The sequence below is a fragment of the Ovis canadensis genome, chromosome 16, assembly GCF_042477335.2.
Source record: "Ovis canadensis isolate MfBH-ARS-UI-01 breed Bighorn chromosome 16, ARS-UI_OviCan_v2, whole genome shotgun sequence".
Taxonomy (NCBI): domain Eukaryota; kingdom Metazoa; phylum Chordata; class Mammalia; order Artiodactyla; family Bovidae; genus Ovis; species Ovis canadensis.
The window spans coordinates 59,516,856-59,538,845 of record NC_091260.1 but is presented as its reverse complement, the minus strand read 5'-3'; positions in this window follow the sequence as shown (position 1 = coordinate 59,538,845).

Below are 21,990 nucleotides of genomic sequence, written 5' to 3'. Positions count from 1 at the left end.
TTACATATAGCATACTCAAAATTCTTTTAACTTAAAATGTTTTAAGGCAACTGTAATTGTACAGTGTCCGCAGAGCTCTGAGCAATGAAAAATCATCCTTCTTATAATAAAACTTTTATCTAATATAAAAAATTATACATTTTATCAAGGAATAGGTACAAATATAATTGCCAAATGGAACAATTATATAAAAATAGTTTAACACTGGTAGCAATCTAAAAAAATTCAGTAGAAACTTCATATTTATAGCAGTTTATCTGATGTACTGAAGAGTAATGATAAAACAAATATACTAGATGTCTATTGAATCTAATTCTTAGACCATTAAAATATAGCATATGAATATCAGATATTTATATGTTTTCTCTATAGTTTTAATGCACTCAAACAATATATGTTAAAAAGAATGTTATCAAATCACTTAAGACTTCTTTTTTAAAGCTGAGATTAGAAGAGATCCTTCTGTTACCCCACAGAGTACATTCATTATTCTTGTCAAAAGCAGATTCAACTGATCAAACTGTTCCCATAGTGACAGGATAAAGAGCTGGAATAAGAATCAATTGAAAAAAAATGCAGTCTTTGATGGAGCCACTGTTGAAACTTTCCCAAGTATTTAAAGAATTATACAAATCTTACACAAATACTTCCACCAAAAAATAGGGCAATTTTCCCAACTTATATGTGAGTCTAACATAACCTGATATCAAAAATTGTAGAGTATATTCCATGAAACTAAAATTTGAAACTAAGTACTCTTATTAAAAAATCAGAAATTAAAATAATACATAAAAAGCATAATACTGAAAGACTACTTTACATTTGTTTCTGAAAATCAGTGAGGGTTTACAGTTTTAAAATTACTTACATTCAGTTCAGTTCAGTCGCTCAGTAGTGTCCGACTCTTTGCCACCCCATGAATCACAGCACACCAGGCCTCCCTGTCCATCACCAACTCCCGGAGTTCACTCAGACTCACGTCCATCGAGTCGGTGATGCCATCCAGCCATCTCATCCATTAACAACCATCAAAGCAGGAGTGAGAGAGTACAATGCAATCGTATCAACCAGTGAAGAAAAATCATTTGATATAGCAACAACAACAATATATTCATGCTTTGTACAAAACCTGTAAGTAAATAAAGGATATAGGAGTAGTGTCCTGATCAGGTGGTGCTAGTGGTAAAGAACCCTGCCTGCCAATGCAAGAATGTAAGAGAAGCAGGTTTGATCCCTGGGTCAGGAAGATACCCTGGATGTGGGCATGGCAACCCACTCCAATATTCTTGCCTGGAAAATCCCATGGACTGAGAAGAGTTAGACATGACTTAAGCGATGTAGCATGCACACAGGATATTTCCTGATCAGATAAAGGGTTCTCTAACAAGTTGCATCGGAGAAGGCAATAGCACCCCACTCCAGTACTCTTGCCTGGAAAATCCCATGGACGAAGAAGCCTGGTAAGCTGCAGTCCATGGGGTCGTTAAGAGTCAGACACGACTGAGCAACTTCACTTTCATTTTTCACTTTTCATGCATTGGAGAAGGAAATGGCAACCCACTCCAGTGTTCTTGTCTGGAGAATCCCGGGGACAGGGGAGCCTGGTGGGCTGCCGTCTATTGGGTCGCACAGAGTCAGAAGCAGCAGCAGCAACAAGTATCATATAGTGAACATAATAAGTAATGGTAAAATATCGAAGCCTTTCTTCCGAAAGGGTCCAGACAGAAAAGCAGTGAGAAAACGGGCGGGGAAGCTCTGAATGTCAGGAGAAGCTCAGAGAATGGTGCAATTAGACAGTCTGGTGGCTATAGCCCCTGGCCTCCTTCTTAGTAGAAATCCCATCTCTAGATCTTGGGAGTTCTGCAGAACCGACAAGGGTGTCAAGATGAGGAGACACCCCCCCCCACCCTCAGCGTGCCAGAGGTTCCTTTTCCTCAGGAGTCTGGGACACTTCTGATAGGCAAACCACCTGCTACTTGCCCCACCTCCCACACAGCCCCCCAAACCAATGTATGTTAATTCCAGGAAATTGAAGTGGGTTTACAGCTTTTAAATCAACATATTAGCAATGATAACAACAACACAGAGTGCTGAGAAGTCAATTGAACTTGACTATCTAAAGGAAGCAATGAATCTGTCTGTGTTGTGTATTTTTCTTAAATCATAGAAAATTCACTTGTATACAATTTTTTTTTTTTTTTTACTTTGAGGACACTGAAATATCAAATAGCTGGGTAACAAGACAGAAACTACATCTCCCTTTAAGTAGAGACGAATTTAAGTTGTCACATTTATTTTTTAATGTTGAAATAATGTGTAACAGGTTACTGACTTTTTTCATAATTAGACTCCAGGAATAACATCTCTTATAACCCCAAATTCTCTGTAAGGATGTGTTTCGTTGCTTAAATCAACCATATGTTTTACAGAAGGTTAACTTAAAGTTTTAATACAGAGTTAATTTCTTTTTACCTACCACAGGTTTTGGAGTACTGTAAGGGCTGATTGATTAAGCTTTCTTTCTACAACAGCAGATGAATTAAAAGTGTGGAATAAATTTCAGGATAAGCTAAATATTAAGTCATATGGCATAACAATAATGTCCTACTTTTCTTCCTTCCAGGTAAATTTGAAAGTTCATCCTAATCATATGCATTTATAAAAGGGTGAAGACTAAGGGACCCTTAGTGGTGTGGACTAAGTGGTGTGACTCTGCACAATAATCCTCAAACCTGTGTTCTCACTCCAGAATGAGAAAAATGTACACTCTATTACTATATAACATTGTCTCTTCACAATTATACTGGAGAACTTAGTCAAGGTAATAAAGACATAATAAGAAATATACATTGTAAGAAATGGAAAAAAGAAATAAAATTGTCATTATTTGCAGAGAAGATGAATAGAAAACACAATAATCTTCAGATAAACTCTTACAACTGACGAAGGAATTCAGCATCCTGCAAAGTCAACAGACAGACACCAACTGTCCACACGGAAGCAGCAAACATTCAGAAAATAAAAATTTTTTTAAATGATACCATTTACAATGTTATGGGTGTTAGTTGCTCAGCCATGTCTGACTCCCCATGGACTGTAGCTTTCCAGGCTTCTCTGTCCATGATATTTCCCAGACAAGAATACTGGAATGGGTTGCCATTTCCTATTTCATGGGATCTTCCCAACCCAAGGATCAAACCCATGTCTCTCCCATTGCAGGCAGATTTTTTTTTTTTTTACACCATCTGAGCCACCAGGAAAGCCCTTACAATGCTATACATAAAAGCAAATAAATGTAACATTCTGAGATATCTACATGCATACACATACCCAAAATTGTTGGGAGAAATGTAAGAGCTATATAAATATAGAAATACACTGTGCACATGTAAAGGAAAACTCACTCATTTAAACATGCTAATTACTGCTATATTTATGCTAGGTAGAAATTAAATACAACCAACCCTATAGCAAATTTGTGTATGTGTATGTTTAATTGGTAACTTGATTTTAAAGTATTATATATAAAAGAAATAAGAAAACTATTCAAGGATGAGCAAATTTGAAACAATAGCACAACCTGATATCAAGAGGTATTATGAAACTAATACTTGACAACATCATATATGCACAAGGATAAAACCAATGAAACAGGACACATAGATCAGAAATCTCATATGTTCACTTAATTTATAACATATTCAGGGAAGAATAGCTTTTTCAATAAATGGTGTGAGATCAAGTGAATACATAAATTCAAAAAAAATGAAACTTGACCTCTACTTCAAACCACATACAACAATGAATTCAACGTATACTGTATATCTAAATGTGAAAAGTGAAACACTAAAGCTTTCAAAAGTTAATATAGAAAAATACTGTTATGATTTTGGTGTAAGTCAACATTTTGTAAAACATTACACAAAATTCCCTTAATCATAATAGAAAAGACTGCCAGATTGTATTATATTAAATTAATAACATTTGTTAATCTAAAGGAATCAGATCAATGTTGGAGAAGATTTTTGATGTACATACAATCAACAAGGTTCTAATAGACTGAATACATATAGGGCTTCTTCAAATCACAACAAAAAACAAGTCAGTGGGAAAATGTGAGAAAAAGAAAGGAAAGATCTGAACACTTCACAATGTTATTCAAATAATCAATAAGGAAATGACAAATTACTCATCTTAGATACCGAGTAAAGCAAAGGAGATCAGCCCTGGGACTTCTTTGAAAGGAAGGATGCTAAAGCTGAAACTCCAGTACTTTGGCCACCTCATGCGAAGAGTTAACTCATTGGAAAAAACCTTGATGCTGGGAGGGATTGGGGGCAGTAGGAGAAGGGGATGACGCAGGATGAGATGGCTGGATGGTATCACTGACTCGATGGACGTGAATCTGAGTGAACTCTGGGAGTTGGTGATGGACAGGGAGGCCTGGAGTGCTGCGATTCATGGGGTCGCAAAGAGTTGGACACGACTGAGTGACTGAACTGAACTGAACTGAAAACAAATTAAAGTCAATTGAAATGCTCACAACAGAATGTTTAAAATTTTTAAAAAGGACAGTCACAATTGTTGCTGAAAAAGTAGAAATACAAGTATTACACACAGGAGATGAGAGCCTATATTGGTAAGAATACTTTCAGAAAACTCAGGCAATACATACTAAAGTCGAGCACATAACACTCCAAGACCTAGCATGCTCACTTTTAGAAATATTCTCAACAACAAAAACATGTTTTATATGCATTTAAAGACATACATGTTAATATCCCTGGCACCATTTTTAATAAGATTGCTGCATGAATAAATTGTGTAGCCAAATAATTGATCAGCAATAAAAATGGACTAAGGAAAAAGAATTTCATGCTATTAAATCATGTTTAAAACTGCTAGGTATGTAAAAGCATATGTAACAATATTTATATAAAATAAAAATGGCAAAAGTAATTTGTGATAATAGAAATCAGAAGAGTTCTCATTTTAGGGAGTTTAGGTAGTATATAGAAATATTTTGGGGGAGTTTGGTAATATTCTGATTTTTTTATCTAAGTAGTAGCACAGGTGTATACATTTTGTGAAAACTCACTAAACTCTACATATAATATTTATATATTTCTTAATGCATATTTTAGCTTAATTAAAAGTATAACACAAATAAAATGAGGAAACATAATTGAATACAACATATTTCCTACAAAACTAATTCCTGCTATGTATCGTGCTTAGGCACTCAGCCCTGTCAGTCTCTGCGACTCTGTGGATATTATCCCTTCACGTTCTTCTGTCTGTGGGATTTTTCAGGCAAGAATGCTGGAGTGGGTGGCCATTTCCTCCTCCAGCAGATCTTTCTGACCCAGGTATCACACCTGTTTCTCCTGTGTCTCCTGCATTGGCAGACAGATTATTTTACCACTGAGCCACCTGGGAAGCCCTGGTGGCAAGTATTCCCCTCCCATGGCTCACTGGCTAACCTTGAAGGCCTGCAATCACAATCTCAGGTGTCATTGGAATACTATCTGTGACTCCTCTATAATACCTAAAATAGTTGGAAATACAAACAAAAAATCATAATTAAGTTGAACAATAATAACAATTTTAAATTGTCCCAATCTGTGATATGCACATTACATAATAAAAATTGAAATATTAGAATAAAAGTTCAGTAAAATTAGGCACATATATTTCCAGTGTATGGTTAATCATATCATATGGGTATATGAAAAGACAGGTACTAGTAGTTTATTCAATTTCACCTTTAAATTAAAACTGATGTTAATGAAGTGAAGCAACTCTTATTAAAATGCCTTTAGAATTGTCAGAAATACATATTGCTTTATCCTCAACTGCAGGTGTACTCATATTCTCATAAATGAAATCATCCATCTTTAAGCAAACCAAAATTATCTTTGCTTTAATTATTGTATATGTAACCAAAATTTGTAGATCTCTCTTTGTTCATGTTAACAGGAATGGACATTTTATAGATAAGTAAATTTCTTGGACAATTGAATATATTTTGAAATGGAAATTTTCAGTCATCCATGAAATTAAACAGTGCTTTACAAAGAAAAGAAAAGCTTTTCAGTGATGAATTCTGCCCTCCTATCTTAGATTCTCTGTTTAAATTTCCATGTCAAAATAAATAGTGTCTTATTCCAAAACAAATTCCCAGGAAGTTTTTATCTCATGCAAATTTCCTTTTTATTCTAACAGTCTCTACATGCAGTGCTTGTGGTTTGACTTTTCTGGTGGGACTTCCATGCTGTGTAATTCTTCTTGCTTGCTAGTTCTTACCATATCTTGTTGACCTTCTAACACTTCATTCCATTTTATAGTTCAGTTTTGTTATCCTAATTCAACATTTAGCAGGTGTTTAACTTTGTGGAAGGAAGGAGGAGAGGAAGGAAGAGAAGGAGGGAGGGAAGAATTAGGAGGATCACTTTCATCTTTGTCAGGAGTGATATGTAATGATATTTAGCCAACTTCTTGTCCTACAAGTTGTCCCTCAGATAAATATACTGCTCATTTGCCATTTCCTGAGGTTCAGATTTTGTTGCTAGTGTTATTGTTTGTGTTTTTTTTAATTTAAATATTTATTTAATATTATGGAGGAATCATGGGGGCTAAAATAAACAGGGTGGAAAATCTGGATAGAACTAGTTTGCAAGTTTCAGTGAAAAAAACTCTGATTGTAACAGAATGGAAATGGAACTAGGTCTAATCCTCCCTAGCTACTCATTATATTTCTTTCAATCTTGTCTAGTAAGAATAAATCCACTCAATTCTTTCATTCATCTTTTAAGCCTGTGTCTTGTGTTCCAAGATCCCGCAAGAATTTTCTTTTGCTGTAGAACATATTAGGAAAGTTGTAAGTACAGATAATGTTGCTTTAGTAATATAAAGTAGTCAGATAAAAAATATATAGCTTAGAAAGTTTTACATGGTCTGATCTCAATCCTAATATATGGTTCTTTGACTGGAAAAATGTGTCTAATGTATTTGCCTGTCAGGTAGGACATAAATTTCTGAAATTTTCTTTAAATTAGAACTTTAAGTATTCAAAGCATTATTGTCCTATCTGTAAACACTCTTCTATAACCTATTTGTGAAATAAAATTTATTGTGCATTTCAGATAAATCAAATGGATATGTTGTTTTCAATCCAAAATGTCCAGAGTTATAAATCAAGATAATGTTTCAATATGATCAGATTCAAGGAATGCAACACTTAAATTAAGGATTGCATTCCCAGGATCAAGATTAAGATCTCCTATCAGATGTAAGACAGAATTAGAAGGATTAGTAGATTTTAATGTCCCCAAATATAAAGATATAAGAGAAAATAGAATTATGAGTACTCTGCCAGTGATAATTTGATCTAAGATTAAATATATATACATATATATATATGTTATTATTTAGTAGATAAAGTGAAGAGCATATACAGAGAGCATGAGGTGAGAGAGGACATCACACATTGGGAATCCCTTCATTTCTTCATGTGACTGAAATGCAGTCAGAGGAGAGACAGATAAAAGCTTCAAGAAAGAGGTAAATGAGCATTAATTAGGGGCTTTACATTTTGTTCATAATAGTTTTGGAAGCACTGGAATGAAATTATTTCATGTGTTTGCTTGTCTAATACATATATGAGAGGACAGAATCAAACTTAAGAAATCATTTAGATAGGAAGTATTTTATTTTAGAATTTGAGGTTATATCTGAATATGTTTTGTTTGGTTTGCTTTACAAAATCACATAAAGCAAAGAAGCTCTGCTCTAAATTGATGTTGCTTAGTAACTAGAATAATTCCAGCAATAATAATTAAAACTTTTGTTAAAGATTAACATAAGACCAGATTTTGTGCTTTGTTCAAGATACATTTATTTTAAAAATCCTGCAATTGATAGAATTAGAGTTTTATGATATAAAAGGATAAAGTTTCTGGAAAAATTCTTTTTAAATTATGGAACACTGTTTCCATTTAGCTATTTTTAATCACTACTGTCATGGTCTAATGAATTGGATAGTCCTCTAATGTACTAATATATTTATACTGCTATAATAAAATCACATGAACAGAGGAGAAAAAATTTTCCATTATAATGCAAATATATAATATTGTTTTTTACCACTTTGTGTTTCCAGGGTGAATGGACCTATAATCATGTACTGTTTCTTTCATTCATATACTTTTTTCTGTTATTTCAAATTTTATTATGTACTTAAAATTTTGGTGGTGGACAAAATGTCTCATTTTGGTTACACACACACGCACGCCCACAAATGCATGCACCATGATGAAGTTAAATGTTGAATAATATTGTCTCAATAATTTATAAAAAATGCATCAAGATATGGTAATTTGGAACACATTATAAAGAGGAAATCAACCCCATTAAAATAACTGTGTAGGTTCTTATTTAATTTTCAAAAAACATATGTGATTTTAAATAAGTAAATATTAAGTATTCACTTATAGAGAAATATACTAAAGTGAAAGTATAAAAGTTGTAAACCAAATTTTTTTCCACTTACACTAAACACAATTGCATCCTGCAATATTAGCCAGTTACACATTATTTTAATGAACTATGCACATTAGGAGAAATTATGAACATGAGGCCACATATTACAATTTACCATGTCTTTCATTGACCTTCATCGACATTTCCTCTGTGTCTTGAATACTTAATGGTCTTAGAAAGCACCTAAATGCTATCAGTGGTTCCTGTATATGATTTTATGTATCCTGAATGAATGCTATTTTGTTAGTCTCCTATTGCTGCTGCAAAAATCTACAACTAACCTTGTGGCTTAAAACAGCATATATTGATTATCTTCAAGTTCTGGAGGTCAGAAGCCTGAAATAAGTCTAACTGGGGTAAATTCTAAGTTTAAAAAGGGCTGTACTCCCTCTGAAGGCTGTAGGGGGAAATCTCTTTTATTCATTTTCCAGATAGATAAGGGGCCAAGGACACTTAGTGGTTTGTGGTCCCATTGCTCTCTTCAAAGCCAAGGAAGTCAGACTAAATCTTCATGCTGCTATCTCTCTGACTCTCTTTTTTTCCTCCCTTGTTCTTGCATAAGGATATATTTCATTACATTAGAACTACTTGGATAATCCCAGATAACCTCAATGTTTTAATTCACCTAATTAGCAACTTTAATCCCCTTTGCAATCTTTATTCTCTTTGTCAGGTAACCTAACACAGTCATTGGTTCCAGAGATTAAGCTGTGGATATCTGGTGCTAGTGGTAAAGAATCTGCCTGCCAATGCATTTAAGGAGTGAAGATCCCCTGGAAAAGGGCAGGACAGGCCATTTCAGTACTCTTGCCTGGAGAATCTCCTGGACAAAGGAGCATGGTAGGCTATGGTCCATAGGGTCCCACAGAGTTGGACACGACTGAAGCAACTTAGCATGCACACATCACTAAAGAAGGGAAGGGGAAGCATTTTGCTTAATAAGCCTAGCTGTGCGTGGAGAATCATTGGTAGAAGAGTAAGTGTGATTAATTAAGCATCCATCAAATAGTTATAGCGACAGTAAAACTGAAATGCTCACAATATAAAACCTCATAGAGTACCAAAATAATAAACGTTATTATACTCTGTAATATACTACTTACTATAAGTTTATGATAAATGAAACAGTTGTTATTAGATTCATGATAAATTACAGACTTGCAATGTCCAAGCCTGAAATGACAATTTTTAAGTCACATTGCTTGTGTGATTTATCAATGTTTCAGTTTACTTATGGACTGAAATAATTCTAATTATTTTTGATTATCTTGTCACAAAGTAAACTTTTAAAAATTATCTGGATCTACTATACTCTATCCATCTACATACACATGCATGCATCTCTTAAAATTTTTACCATCTCTGTATTAACCACACATTTTCTCATAAACTTGGCAAATTAACAAGAGTTCTGACATAAAGTGAAAGAAAATCAGCATGTTTACTTATGTGTTCTGTGTGAGAGTGCACAATGGTATAAATTAGAGAAAACATTTAAGAAGTATTTTGAAGCATTGAAATTTTATATAATTTCCCATTTACTTATTAAATTACACTTGTAGAAATTTATAACAGTAAAAGTGTTAATAACAGTCATCACTTATTATTGAGTATTTACTTTTGGACAGAAGTAATCTAAGGCATTTACTTGTATAAATTGTTTAATTCTCAAAATGATACCATGAAATAATTTATATCACTGCCTCATTTTATGAATGAGGAATCAGGGGCATAGATAGGTTAGGGCGGTTTACTTAGGTACAAAGAGCTAATCAATAACACATATTTTTGATTCCAGACTCTGGATTCCAGAATCCTTATCACAACTGTCCCTTTTAATGTAAGAAAGAGGCATGCCCAGGATGACATACACGCAAAGATCTCCTTTTCATGAAAAAATGCAAAAATTTTGTGTCAATTAATGTGAAAAGAGTTAAATATTATTCATTATAACTCCAGAAGACAATGGAATTATTTTACAGCTAGATGAAAGAAAACAGAAGACTCTACACATGACATCATCAGGTAGTCAATACTGAAACCAGACTGATTATATTCTTTGTAGCCAAAGATGTAAAAGCTCTATACAGTCAGCAAAAACAAGATGAAGAGCTAATGTGGATCAGATCATGAACTCCTTATTGCTAACTTGAGACTTAAATTGAAAAAAGTAGGGAAAACCACTAGACAATTAAGATATGACCTAAATCAAGTCCTTTATGATTATACAGTGGAAGGGACAAATAGATTCAAGGGATTAGATCTGATAAAGTGCCTGAAGAACTATGGACAGAGGTTCGTGACATTGTATAGGAGGCAATGATCAAGTCCATCCCCAAGAAAAATAATGAAAAAAGTCAAAATGGTTGTCTGAAGGGGCCTTAAAAATAGCTGAGAAAAGAAGAGAAGCTAAAGGCAAAGGAGAAAAGGAAAGATATACCCATTTGAATGCAGAGTTCCAAAGAATAGCAAGGAGAGATAAAGAAGTCTTCCTCGGTTATCAATGCAAAGAAATAGAGGAAAACAATAAAATGGGAAAGACTAGTGATCTCTTCCAGAAAATTAGAGATACCAAGGGAACATTTCATGCAAAAAATGAATAAACAATAAAGGACAGAAATGCTATGCACCTAACAGAAGCAGAAGATATAAAGAGGTGGCAAGAATACACAGAACAAATATACAAAAAAGATCTTCATGACCCATATAACCATGATGGTGTGATCACTCACCTAGAGGCAGACATCCTGGAATGTGAAGTCAAGTGAGCGTTAGGAAGCATCACTATAAACAAAGTTAATGGAGGTGATGGAATTCCAGTTGAGCTATTTCAAATCCTCAGAGATGATGCTGTGAAAGCGTTGCACGCAATATGCCAGCAAATTTGGAAAACTCAGCAGTGGCCATAGGACTGGAAAAGGTCAGTTTTCATTTCAATCCCAAAGAAAAGTAATGCCAAAGAATGTTCAAACTACCACATGATTTCACTCATCTCAGCGACGCTCACAAAGTAATGCTCAAAATCCTCCAAGCCAGGCTTCAGTAGTATGTGAACTGCAAATTTCCAGATGTTCAAGCTAGATCTGGAAAAAGCAGAGGAACCAGAGATCAAATTGCCAACATCCATTGGACTATAAAAAAGCAAAAGAGTTCTAGAAAAAGATCTATTTCTGCTCCATTTACTATACCAAAGCCTTTGTCTGTGTGGATCACAACAAACTCTGTAAAATTCTTAAAGAGATGTGAGTAGCGGACCACCTGACCTACCTCTTGAGAAATCTGTATGCAGGTCAAGAAGAAACAGTTAGAATGGGCATGGAACAACAGACTGGTTCCAAATCAGGAAAGGAGTACATCAAGGCTGTATATTGTCACCCTGCTTATTTAACTTATATACAGAGTAAATCATGCAAAATGCTGGGCTGTATGAAGCACAATCTGGAATCAAGATTGCCCAGACAAATATCAATAGTCTCAGATATGCAGATGACACCTCCCATAATGCAGAAAGTAAAGAGGAACTAAAGAGCATCTTGATGAAAATGAAAGAGGAGTGTGAAAATGTTGAGATCATGGCATTCTGCCCCATCACTTCATGGCAAATAGATGGGGAAATAATGGAAACAGTAAGAGACATTATTTTGGGGGGACTCCAAAGTCACTGCAGATGGTGATTGCAGCCATGAAATTAAAACACGTTTGCTCCATGGATGTAAAACTATAACCAACCTAGACAGCATATTAAAAAGCAGAGACATTACTTTGCCCACAAAGGTCCAACTAGTCACAGCTATGGTTTTTCAGTAGTTATGTATGAATGTAAGAGTTGGGCTATAAAGAAAACTGAGTGCCTAGGAATTGCTGCTTTTGAACTGTGGTGTTGGAGAAGACTCTTGAGAGTCTCTTGGACTGCAAGGAGATCCAACCAGTCCATCCTAAAGGAAATCAGTCTTGGGTGTTCATTGGAAGGACTGATGTTCAAGCTGAAACTCCAATTTTTGGCCATCTGATGGGAAGACCTGACTCCTTTGAAAATATCCTGATGCTGAGAAAGATTGAGGGCAGGAGGAGAAGGGGACAACAGAGGATGAGATGGTTGGATGGCATCACTGACTCAATAGACATGAGTTTGAGTAAACTTCAGGAGTTGGTGATGGGCAAGGAGGACCGGCATGCTTTGGTCCATGAGGTTGCAAAGAGTTCACACAACTGAGTGACTGAACTGAACTAAACTGAAGGATAGGCACTGGCTGCTAGGTGACCCAAAGGCTTGTTTAGAGGGTTGGAGTCTCCCATCCCCCTCCCCGCCACCTCCGGACTCTGGGGAACAGAAAGGGGCTGGAAATTAAACCAATCACCAGTGGCCATTTATTTGATCAATTATGACTAGCATTAAAGCCTAGAAGGATAAGGCACAAGTTGGTAAACACATGGAGATTTGGGAAGAAACCAGTGTCTGGAAAGTTCATGGAAGACCAACACCTCTTACCATATATTTTGCCTTATGCAGTTCTTCCAATTGACTGATGTGACGTTACAGGCTTTTTATAACAAACCAATGATCTAGAAAATAAACTGTTTCTCTTGAGTTCTGTGAGCCATTCGAGCAAATGAATGAAATCCAAGGAGATTTTTGGAAATCCCTGATCTACAGCCAGTTCATAAGAAGTGGCTAACAACCTGGATCTGTGATTGATTTCCTGAGTTGGAGGAGTTATTGGAACTTCCAAATTGTAATCAGTCTGTCAAAACCACAGTGACCAACCGGAACTTGTAACTGAACACTAAAGTTGTGGAGATGGGCAGTCCCTTGGAACTCAGTTAAGTTCAGTTTAGTCGCTCAATCATGTCTGACTCTTTGCGGCCCCTTGAATCACAGCACATCAGGCCTCCCTGTCCATCACCAACTACCGGAGTTCACTCAGACTCATGTCCATTGAGTCAGTGATGCCATCTAGCCATCTCATCCTCTGTTGTCCCCTTCTCCTCCTGCCTCCAATCCCTTCCAGCATCAGAGTCTTTTCCAATGAGTCAATTCTTCACATGAGGTGGCCAAAGTACTGGAGTCTCAGCTTTAGCATCATTCCTTCCAAAGAACACCCAAGACTGATCTCCTTTAGAATGGACTGGTTGGATCTCCTTGCAGTCCAAGGGAATCTCAAGAGTCTTATCCAACACCACAGTTCAAATGCATCAATTCTTTGGCACTCAGCTTTCTTCACAGTCCAAATCTCATATCCATACATGACCACTGGAAAAACCATAGCCTTGACTAGAGGGACCTTTGTTGGCAAAGTAATGTCTCTGCTTTTCAATATGCTATCTAGGGTGGTCATAACTTTTCTTCCAAGGAGTAAGTGTCTTTTAATTTCATGGCTGCAGTCACCATCTGCAGTGACTTTGGAGCCCCCCAAAATTAAGTCTGACACTGTTTCCACTGTTTCCCCATCTATTTCCCATGAAGTGATGGGACCAGATGCCATGATCTTCGTTTTCTGAATGTTGAGCTTTAATCCAACTTTTCGCTCTCCTCTTTCACTTTCATCAAGAGGCTTTTTAGTTCCTCTTCACTTTCAACCATAAGGGTGGTGTCATCTGCATATCTAAGGTTATTGATATTTCTCTGGGCAATCTTGATTCCAGCTTGTGCTTCTTCCAGCCCAGCGTTTCTCATGATGTACTCTGCATAGAAGTTAAATAAGCAGGGTAACCAGTTCCATCACTTCATGGCAAATAGACGTGGAAACAGTGGAAACAGTGGCTGACTTTATTTTGGGCTCTCCAAAATCACTGCAGATGTTGATTTCAGCCATGAATTGAAAGACGCTTACTCCTTGGAAGAAAATTTATGACCAACATAGACAGCATATTAAAAAACAGAGACATTACATTGCCCACAAATGTCTGGTCAAGGCTATGATTTTTCCTGTGGTCATGTATGGATGTGAGATTTGAACTGTGAAGAAAGCTGAGCACCGAAGAATTGATGATTTTGAACTGTGGTGCTGGAGAAGACTCTTGAGAGTCCCTTGGACTGCAAGGAGGTCCAACCAGTCCATTCTAAAGGAGATCAGTCCTGGGTGTTCTTTGGAAGGACTGATGCTAAAGCTGAAACTCCTATACTCTGGCCACCTCATGTGAAGAGTTAACTCATTGGAAAAGGCTCTGATGCTGGGAGGGATTGGGGGCAGGAGGAGAAGGGGATGACAGAGAATGAGATGGCTGGATGGCATCACTGACTCAATGGACATGAGTCTCAGTGAACTCCGGGAGTTGGTAATGGACAGGGAAGCCTGGAGTGCTGCAATTCACAGGGTTGTGAAGAGTTGAACACGACTGAGCGACTGAAGTGAACTGAAAACTGAATTTGAAAATACATATTTTTAAAGGCAAATGATTTTCTCCAATTTACTTTTGTTATAAATCAATTCTCTCTGTCTTGGGAGCCAAATATAAGTGAGCTTTTACCATTAAAATATCTGTGGCACTTTAAGTCTTGGAGGTATTACTAAAATAAAAAATATATATATCTCTCTAGTTCCAGATAACATTTTTATTTTAAATAACAAAAATTAAGCACTATTAAATCAAATAGGCAAGTTAATCATTATTCAGGATAGAGAGTAAAGGAGACCATTATCTTGTAATACCATTCAACAAATATCCATTGAATATCTTCCTTTTACTATGAGATCTATTAGGTGCTACAGATGTCAGGTAGAGATAGGCCTGGTGACAGATCCACCATATACAGCTTTCTATGAAGTGGAAGGGTCTACAGGCAATTGCAATGAAGTGTAATTAGGAATATAACAAGTACTTCCCAGAGGAAGTATAGTCTAAGTCGATAGCTCTGTGTCTAAGTAGAGAGTAAATATAGAAAGTGAAGGGAGAACACATTTTAGAACTGAAACAGGGGGGCGGTCCTAAGATGGCAGAGGAATAGGATGGGGAGACCACTTTCTCCCTCACAAATTCATCAAAAGAACATTTCAACGCTGAGCAAACTCCGCAAAACCACTTCTGAATGCTGGCAGAGGACATCAGGTTACCCAGAAAAGCAGATCATTGTCTTCAAAAACAAGTAGGAAAAAATATAAAAGATGAAAAAAGAGACAAAGGAGGTGGGGAGGGAGCTCCGTCCTGGGAAGGGAATCCCATCCCGGGAAGGGAATCTTAAGAAGAGAGGTTTCCAAACACCAGGAAACACTCTCCCTGCTGTGTCTGTGACGAGCCTTGGAAGAACAGAGGGCAACATAACGGGGAGGAAAAATATATATTTAATTAAAACCAACAGATTACAAGCCCAACAGTAATTCCCCCAGTGGAAAAGCAGTGCAGACGCCTGCATCCGCCACTAGCAAGGGGGGGCTGAGCAGGGAGGCATGGGAGGCTAGGGCTGCAGTGCTTCTTAAGAATCGGGCAGAAACGCCCCTCGCATAACCAGAATGAACTTGGGCTAGCAAACTAGACTGTGAGATAGCTACCACGTGAAAAGCTCAAACAGAAGACACCTCCAGGACCGCACACAGAACAAAGGATGGAACGGAAATAGCCGGCTGCAGACCATCCCCCGCAGGGGACAGGCAGCCAGAGCCATAAGGGCGGGAAGGGGCAATCACAGCCCCAGAGAGACATTACCTACCAAACTGCAAGCAGGCTTCTTTGCTAAGACTTCTGGGGGTTCTAGAGAGTCACCATCTGCCTCACAAGGGGCGCCAGTGGTACACCTAGAAAACTGAGCAGCAGAGACAGGAAAGGCGATAAGTCACAGCGACCATGCTCGCCAAACACCTGAGCTATTTGGACCTGGGAAGGGCACAAAATGAAGAACTGAATCTGCACCTCTGAGGACTACCTGAGTGCCGAGCCTGAGCGGCTTAGACCGGGGAGGTGCATGCAGCCTAGGGCCGGCCTCAGACGGTTCCCGGCTGAGCATCGTAGAGCCTGAGCGGTTTGTGCAGGCGAGCAGGGGCAGGCCCAGCGGGGCTGAGACACTGCGTGCACACGACAGTGTTATTTGTTTGCAGCATCCCTCCCTCCCCACAGTGCGACTGAACAAGTGAGCCTAAAAAAAAAAAAAAAAGTATCCACCACTGCCCGCCTTGTGTCAGGGCGGAAATCAGACACTGAAGAGACCAGCAAACAGGAAAATTTAAACAGCATTGGAAGGGACCCCACACTGCCCACAACATGAGAGAAGGGCCAGATATATCTTTACTATTTTTACAATCATTCCTTTTTTTTTCCCTCTAGAAATAAAAGAGAGATAATATATATAAATAAAAGAGAGTCAATATATAATGAATAATGCAATAAATGAGATCAGAAACACTCTGGAGGCAACAAATAGTAGAATAACGGAGGCAGAATATAGGATAAGTAAAATCAAAGATAGAATGGTAGAAATAAATGAATCCGAGAGGAAAAAGAATTAAAAGAAATGAGGACAATCTCAGAGACCTCCAGGACAATATGAAATGCTCCAACATTCGAATTATAGGAGTCCCAGAAGAAGAAGACAAAAAGAAAGACCATGAGAAAATCCTTGAGGAGATAATAGTTGAAAACTTCCCTAAAATGGTGAAGGAAATAATCACCCAAGTCCAAGAAACCCAGAGAGTTCCAAATAGGATAAACCCAAGGCGAAACACCCTAAGACACATATTAATCAAATTAACAAAGATCAAACACAAAGAACAAATATTAAAAGCAGCAAGGGAAAAACAACAAATAACACACAAGGGGAATCCCATAAGGATAACAGCTGATCTTTTAATATAAACTCTTCAGGCCAGGAGGGAATGGCAAGACATACTTAAAGTGATGAAAGACAATAACCTACAGCCCATATTACTGTACCCAGCAAGGATCTCATTCAAATATGAAGGAGAAATCAAAAGTTTTACAGACAAGCAAAAGCTGAGAGAATTCAGCACCACCAAACCAGCTCTCCAACAAATGCTAAAGGATATTCTCTAGACAAGAAACACAAAAAGGGTGTATAAACCCTAACCCAAAACAATAAAGTAAATGGCAACAGGATCATACTTATCAATAATTACCTTAAACGTAAATGGGTTTAATGCCCCAACCAAAAGGCAAAGACTGGCTGAATGGATACAAAAACAAGACCCCTATATATGCTGCCTACAAGAGACCCACCTCAAAACAAGGGACACATACAGACTGAAAGTGAAGGGCTGGAAAAAGATATATCACGCAAATAGAGACCAAAAGAAAGCAGGAGTAGCAATACTCATATCCGATAAAATAGACTTTAAAAAAAAGGCTGTGAAAGATACAAAGAAGGGCACTACATAATGATCAAAGGATCAATCCAAGAAGAAGATATAACAATTATAAATATATATGCACCCAACATAGGAGCACTGCAATATGTAAGACAAATGCTAACAAGTATGAAAGGGGAAATTAACAATAACACAATAATAGTGGGAGACTTTCATACCCCACTCACACCTATGGACAGATCAACTAAACAGAAAATTAACAAGGAAACACAAACTTCAAATGATACAATAGACCAGTTAGACCTAACTGATATCTATAGGACATTTCACCCCAAAACAATGAATTTCACCTTTTTCTCAAGTGATCACGGAACCTTCTCCAGGATAGATCACATCCTGGGCCATAAATCTAAACTTGATAAATTCAAAAAAATCAAAATCATTCCAAGCATCTTTTCTGACCATAATGCATTAAGGTTAGATCTCAATTACAGGAGAAAAACTATTAAAAATGCCAACATATGGAGGCTGAACAACACACTTCTAAATGACCAACAAATCACAGAAGAAATCAAAAAAGAAGTCAAAATATGCATAGAAACAAATGAAAATGAAAACACAACAACCCAAAACCTGTGGGACACTATAAAAACAGTGCTAAGAGGAAAGTTCATAGCACTACAGGCATACCTCAAGAAACAAGAAAAAAGTCAAATAAATAACCTAACTCTACACCTAAAGCAACTAGAAAAGGAAGAATTGGAGAACCCCAGAGTTAGTAGAAGGAACGAAATCTTAAAAATTAGGGCAGATATAAATGCAAAAGAAACAAAAGAGACCATAGCAAAAATCAACAAAGCCAAAAGCTGGTTCTTTGAAAGGATAAATAAAATTGACAAACCATTAGCCAGACTCATCAAGAAACAAAGAGAAAAATCAAATCAATAAAATTAGAAATGAAAATGGAGAGATCACAACAGACAACACAGAAATACAAAGGATTATAAGAGACTAATATCAACAATTATATGCCAATAAAATGGACAACGTGAAAGAAATGGACAAATTCTTAGAAAAGTACAATTTTCCAAAACTGAACCAGGAAGAAATAGAAAATCTTAACAGACCCATCACAAGCACGGAAATTGAAACTGTAATCAGAAATCTTCCAGCAAACAAAACCCCAGGTCCAGATGGCTTCACAGCTGAATTCTACCAAAAATTTAGAGAAGAACTAACACCTATCCTACTCAAACTCTTCCAGAAAATTGCAGAGGAAGGTAAGCTTCCAAACTCATTCTATGAGGCCACCATCACCCTAATGCAAAAACCTGACAAAGATGCTACAAAAAAAGAAAACTACAGGCCAATATCACTGATGAACATAGATGCAAAAATCCTCAATAAAATTCTGGCAATCAGAATCCAACAACACATTAAAAAGATCACACACCATGACTAAGTGGGCTTTATCCCAGGATGCAAGGATTCTTCAATATCCACAAATCAATCAATGTAATTCACCACATTAACAAATTGAAAAATAAAAGCCGTATGATTCTCTCAATAGATGCAGAGAAGGCCTTTGACAAAATTCAACATCCATTTATGATAAAAACTCTCCAGAAAGTAGGAATAGAAGGAACATACCTCAACATAATAAAAGCTATATATGACAAACCCACAGTAAACATTATCCTCAATGGTGAAAAATTGAAAGCATTTCCCCTAAAGTCAGGAACAAGAAAAGAGTGCCCAGTTTCACCGCTACTATTCAACATAGTTCTGGAAGTTTTGGCCACAGCAATCAGAGCAGAAAAATAAATAAAAGGAATCCAAATTGGAAAAGAAGTAAAACTCTCACTGTTTGCAGATGACATGATCCTCTACATAGAAAACCCTAAAGACTCCACCAGAAAATTACTAGAGCTAATTAATGAATATAGTAAAGTTGCAGGATATAAAATCAACACACAGAAATCCCTTGCATTCCTATACACTAATAATGAGAAAGTAGGAAAAGAAATTAAGAAAAAAATTCCATTCACCATTGCAACAAAAAGAATAAAATACTTAGGAATATATCTACCGAAAGAAACTAAAGACCTATATATAGAAAACCATAAAACACTGATGAAAGAAATCAAAAAGGACACTAATAGATGGAGCAATATACCATGTTCATGGATCAGAAGAATCAATATTGTAAAAATGAGTATACTACCCAAAGCAATCTACAAATTCAATGCAATCCCTATCAAGCTACCAGTGGTATTTTTCACAGAACTAGAACAAATAATTTCAAGATTTATATGGAAATACAAAAACCCTCGAATAGCCAAAGCAATCTTGAGAAAGAGGAATGGAACTGGAGGAATCAACTTGCCTGACTTCATGCTCTACTACAAAGCCACAGTCATCAAGACAATATGGTACTGGCACAAAGACAGAAATATAGATCAATGAAACAAAATAGAAAGCCCAGAGATAAATCTGCACACACATGGACACCTTATCTATGACAAAGGAGGCAAGAATATACAATGGAGTAAGACAACCTCTTTAACAAGTGGTGCTTGGAAAACTGGTCAACCACTTGTAAAAGAATGAAACTAGATCACTTTCTAACACCACACACAGAAATAAATTCAAAATGGATTAAAAATCTAAATGTAAGACAAGAAACTATAAAACTCCTGGAGGAGAACATAGGCAAAACACTCTCCGACACAAACCAGAGCAGGATCCTCTATGATCCACCTCCCAGAATGCTGGAAATAAAAGCAAAAATAAACAAATGGGATCTAATTAAAATTAAAAGCTTCTGCACAACAAAGGAAAATATAAGCAAGGTGAAAAGACAGCCTTCTGAATGGGAGAAAATAATAGCAAATGAAGCAATGGACAAACAACTAATCTCAAAAATATACAAGCAACTCCTGCAGCTCAATTCCAGAAAAATAAATGACCCAATCAAAAAATGGGCCAAAGAACTAAATAGACATTTCTCCAAAGAAGACATACGGATGGCTTACAAACACATGAAAAGATGCTCAACATCACTCATTATCAGAGAAATGCAAATCAAGACCACAATGAGGTACCACTTCACACCAGTCAGAATGGCTGTGATCCAAAAGTCTGCAAGCAACAAATGCTGGAGAGGGTGTGAAGAAAAGGGAACCCTCTTGCACTGTTGGTGGGAATGCAAACTAGTACAGCCATTATGGAGAACACTGTGGAGATTCCTTAAAAAATTGCAAATAGATCTGCCTTATGACCCAGCAATCCTACTGCTGGGCATACACACTGAGGAAGCCAGAACTGAAAGAGACACATGTACCCCAATGTGCATCGCAGCACTGTTTATAATAGCCAGGACATGGAAACAACCTAGATGTCCATCAACAGATGAATGGATAAGAAAGCTGTGATACATATACACAATGGAGTATTACTCAGCCATTAAAAAGAATACATTTGAATCAGTCCTAATGAGGTGGATGAAACTGGAGCCGATTATACAGAGTGAAGTAAGCCAGAAAGAAAAACACCAATACAGTATACTAACACATATATATGGAATTTAGAAAGATGGTAACGATAACCCTATATATGAGACAGCAAAAGAGACACAGATGTATAGAACAGTCTTTTGGACTCTGTGGGAGAGGGAGAGGGTGGGATGATTTGGGAGAATGGCATTGAAACATGTATGCTAGCATGTAAGAAATAAATCGCCAGTCTATGTTTGATGCAGGATACAGAATGCTTGGGGCTGGTGCATGGGGATGACCCACAGAGATGTTATGAGGAGGGAGGAGGGAGGGGGGTTCATGTTTGGGAACACCTGTAAGAATTAAAGATTTTAAAATTTAAAAAAAAAAAAACTAAAAAGAAAAAAAAAGAACTGAAACAAAATAATACATTACTGAAGAATAAATTGTTGGTTTGAGAGTGAGGAGATGAGAAGGGATCAGGCTGTCCTCTCAAAAATAGGTATTAAATGTATCTGCTACTACTACAGTCCATAATACATCAGCTCTTCCTTTAAATACTGTAGTAGCTTCCCACCCAGCCTCCTATCTTCCCCTCTTTCTCCCATACAGTAGAAGGTATGAGCTTAAAAAAATATACACTGTATATAAAATACTTGATAATATTTATCTGTTTAAAGCCATCCAATATTTTTTAT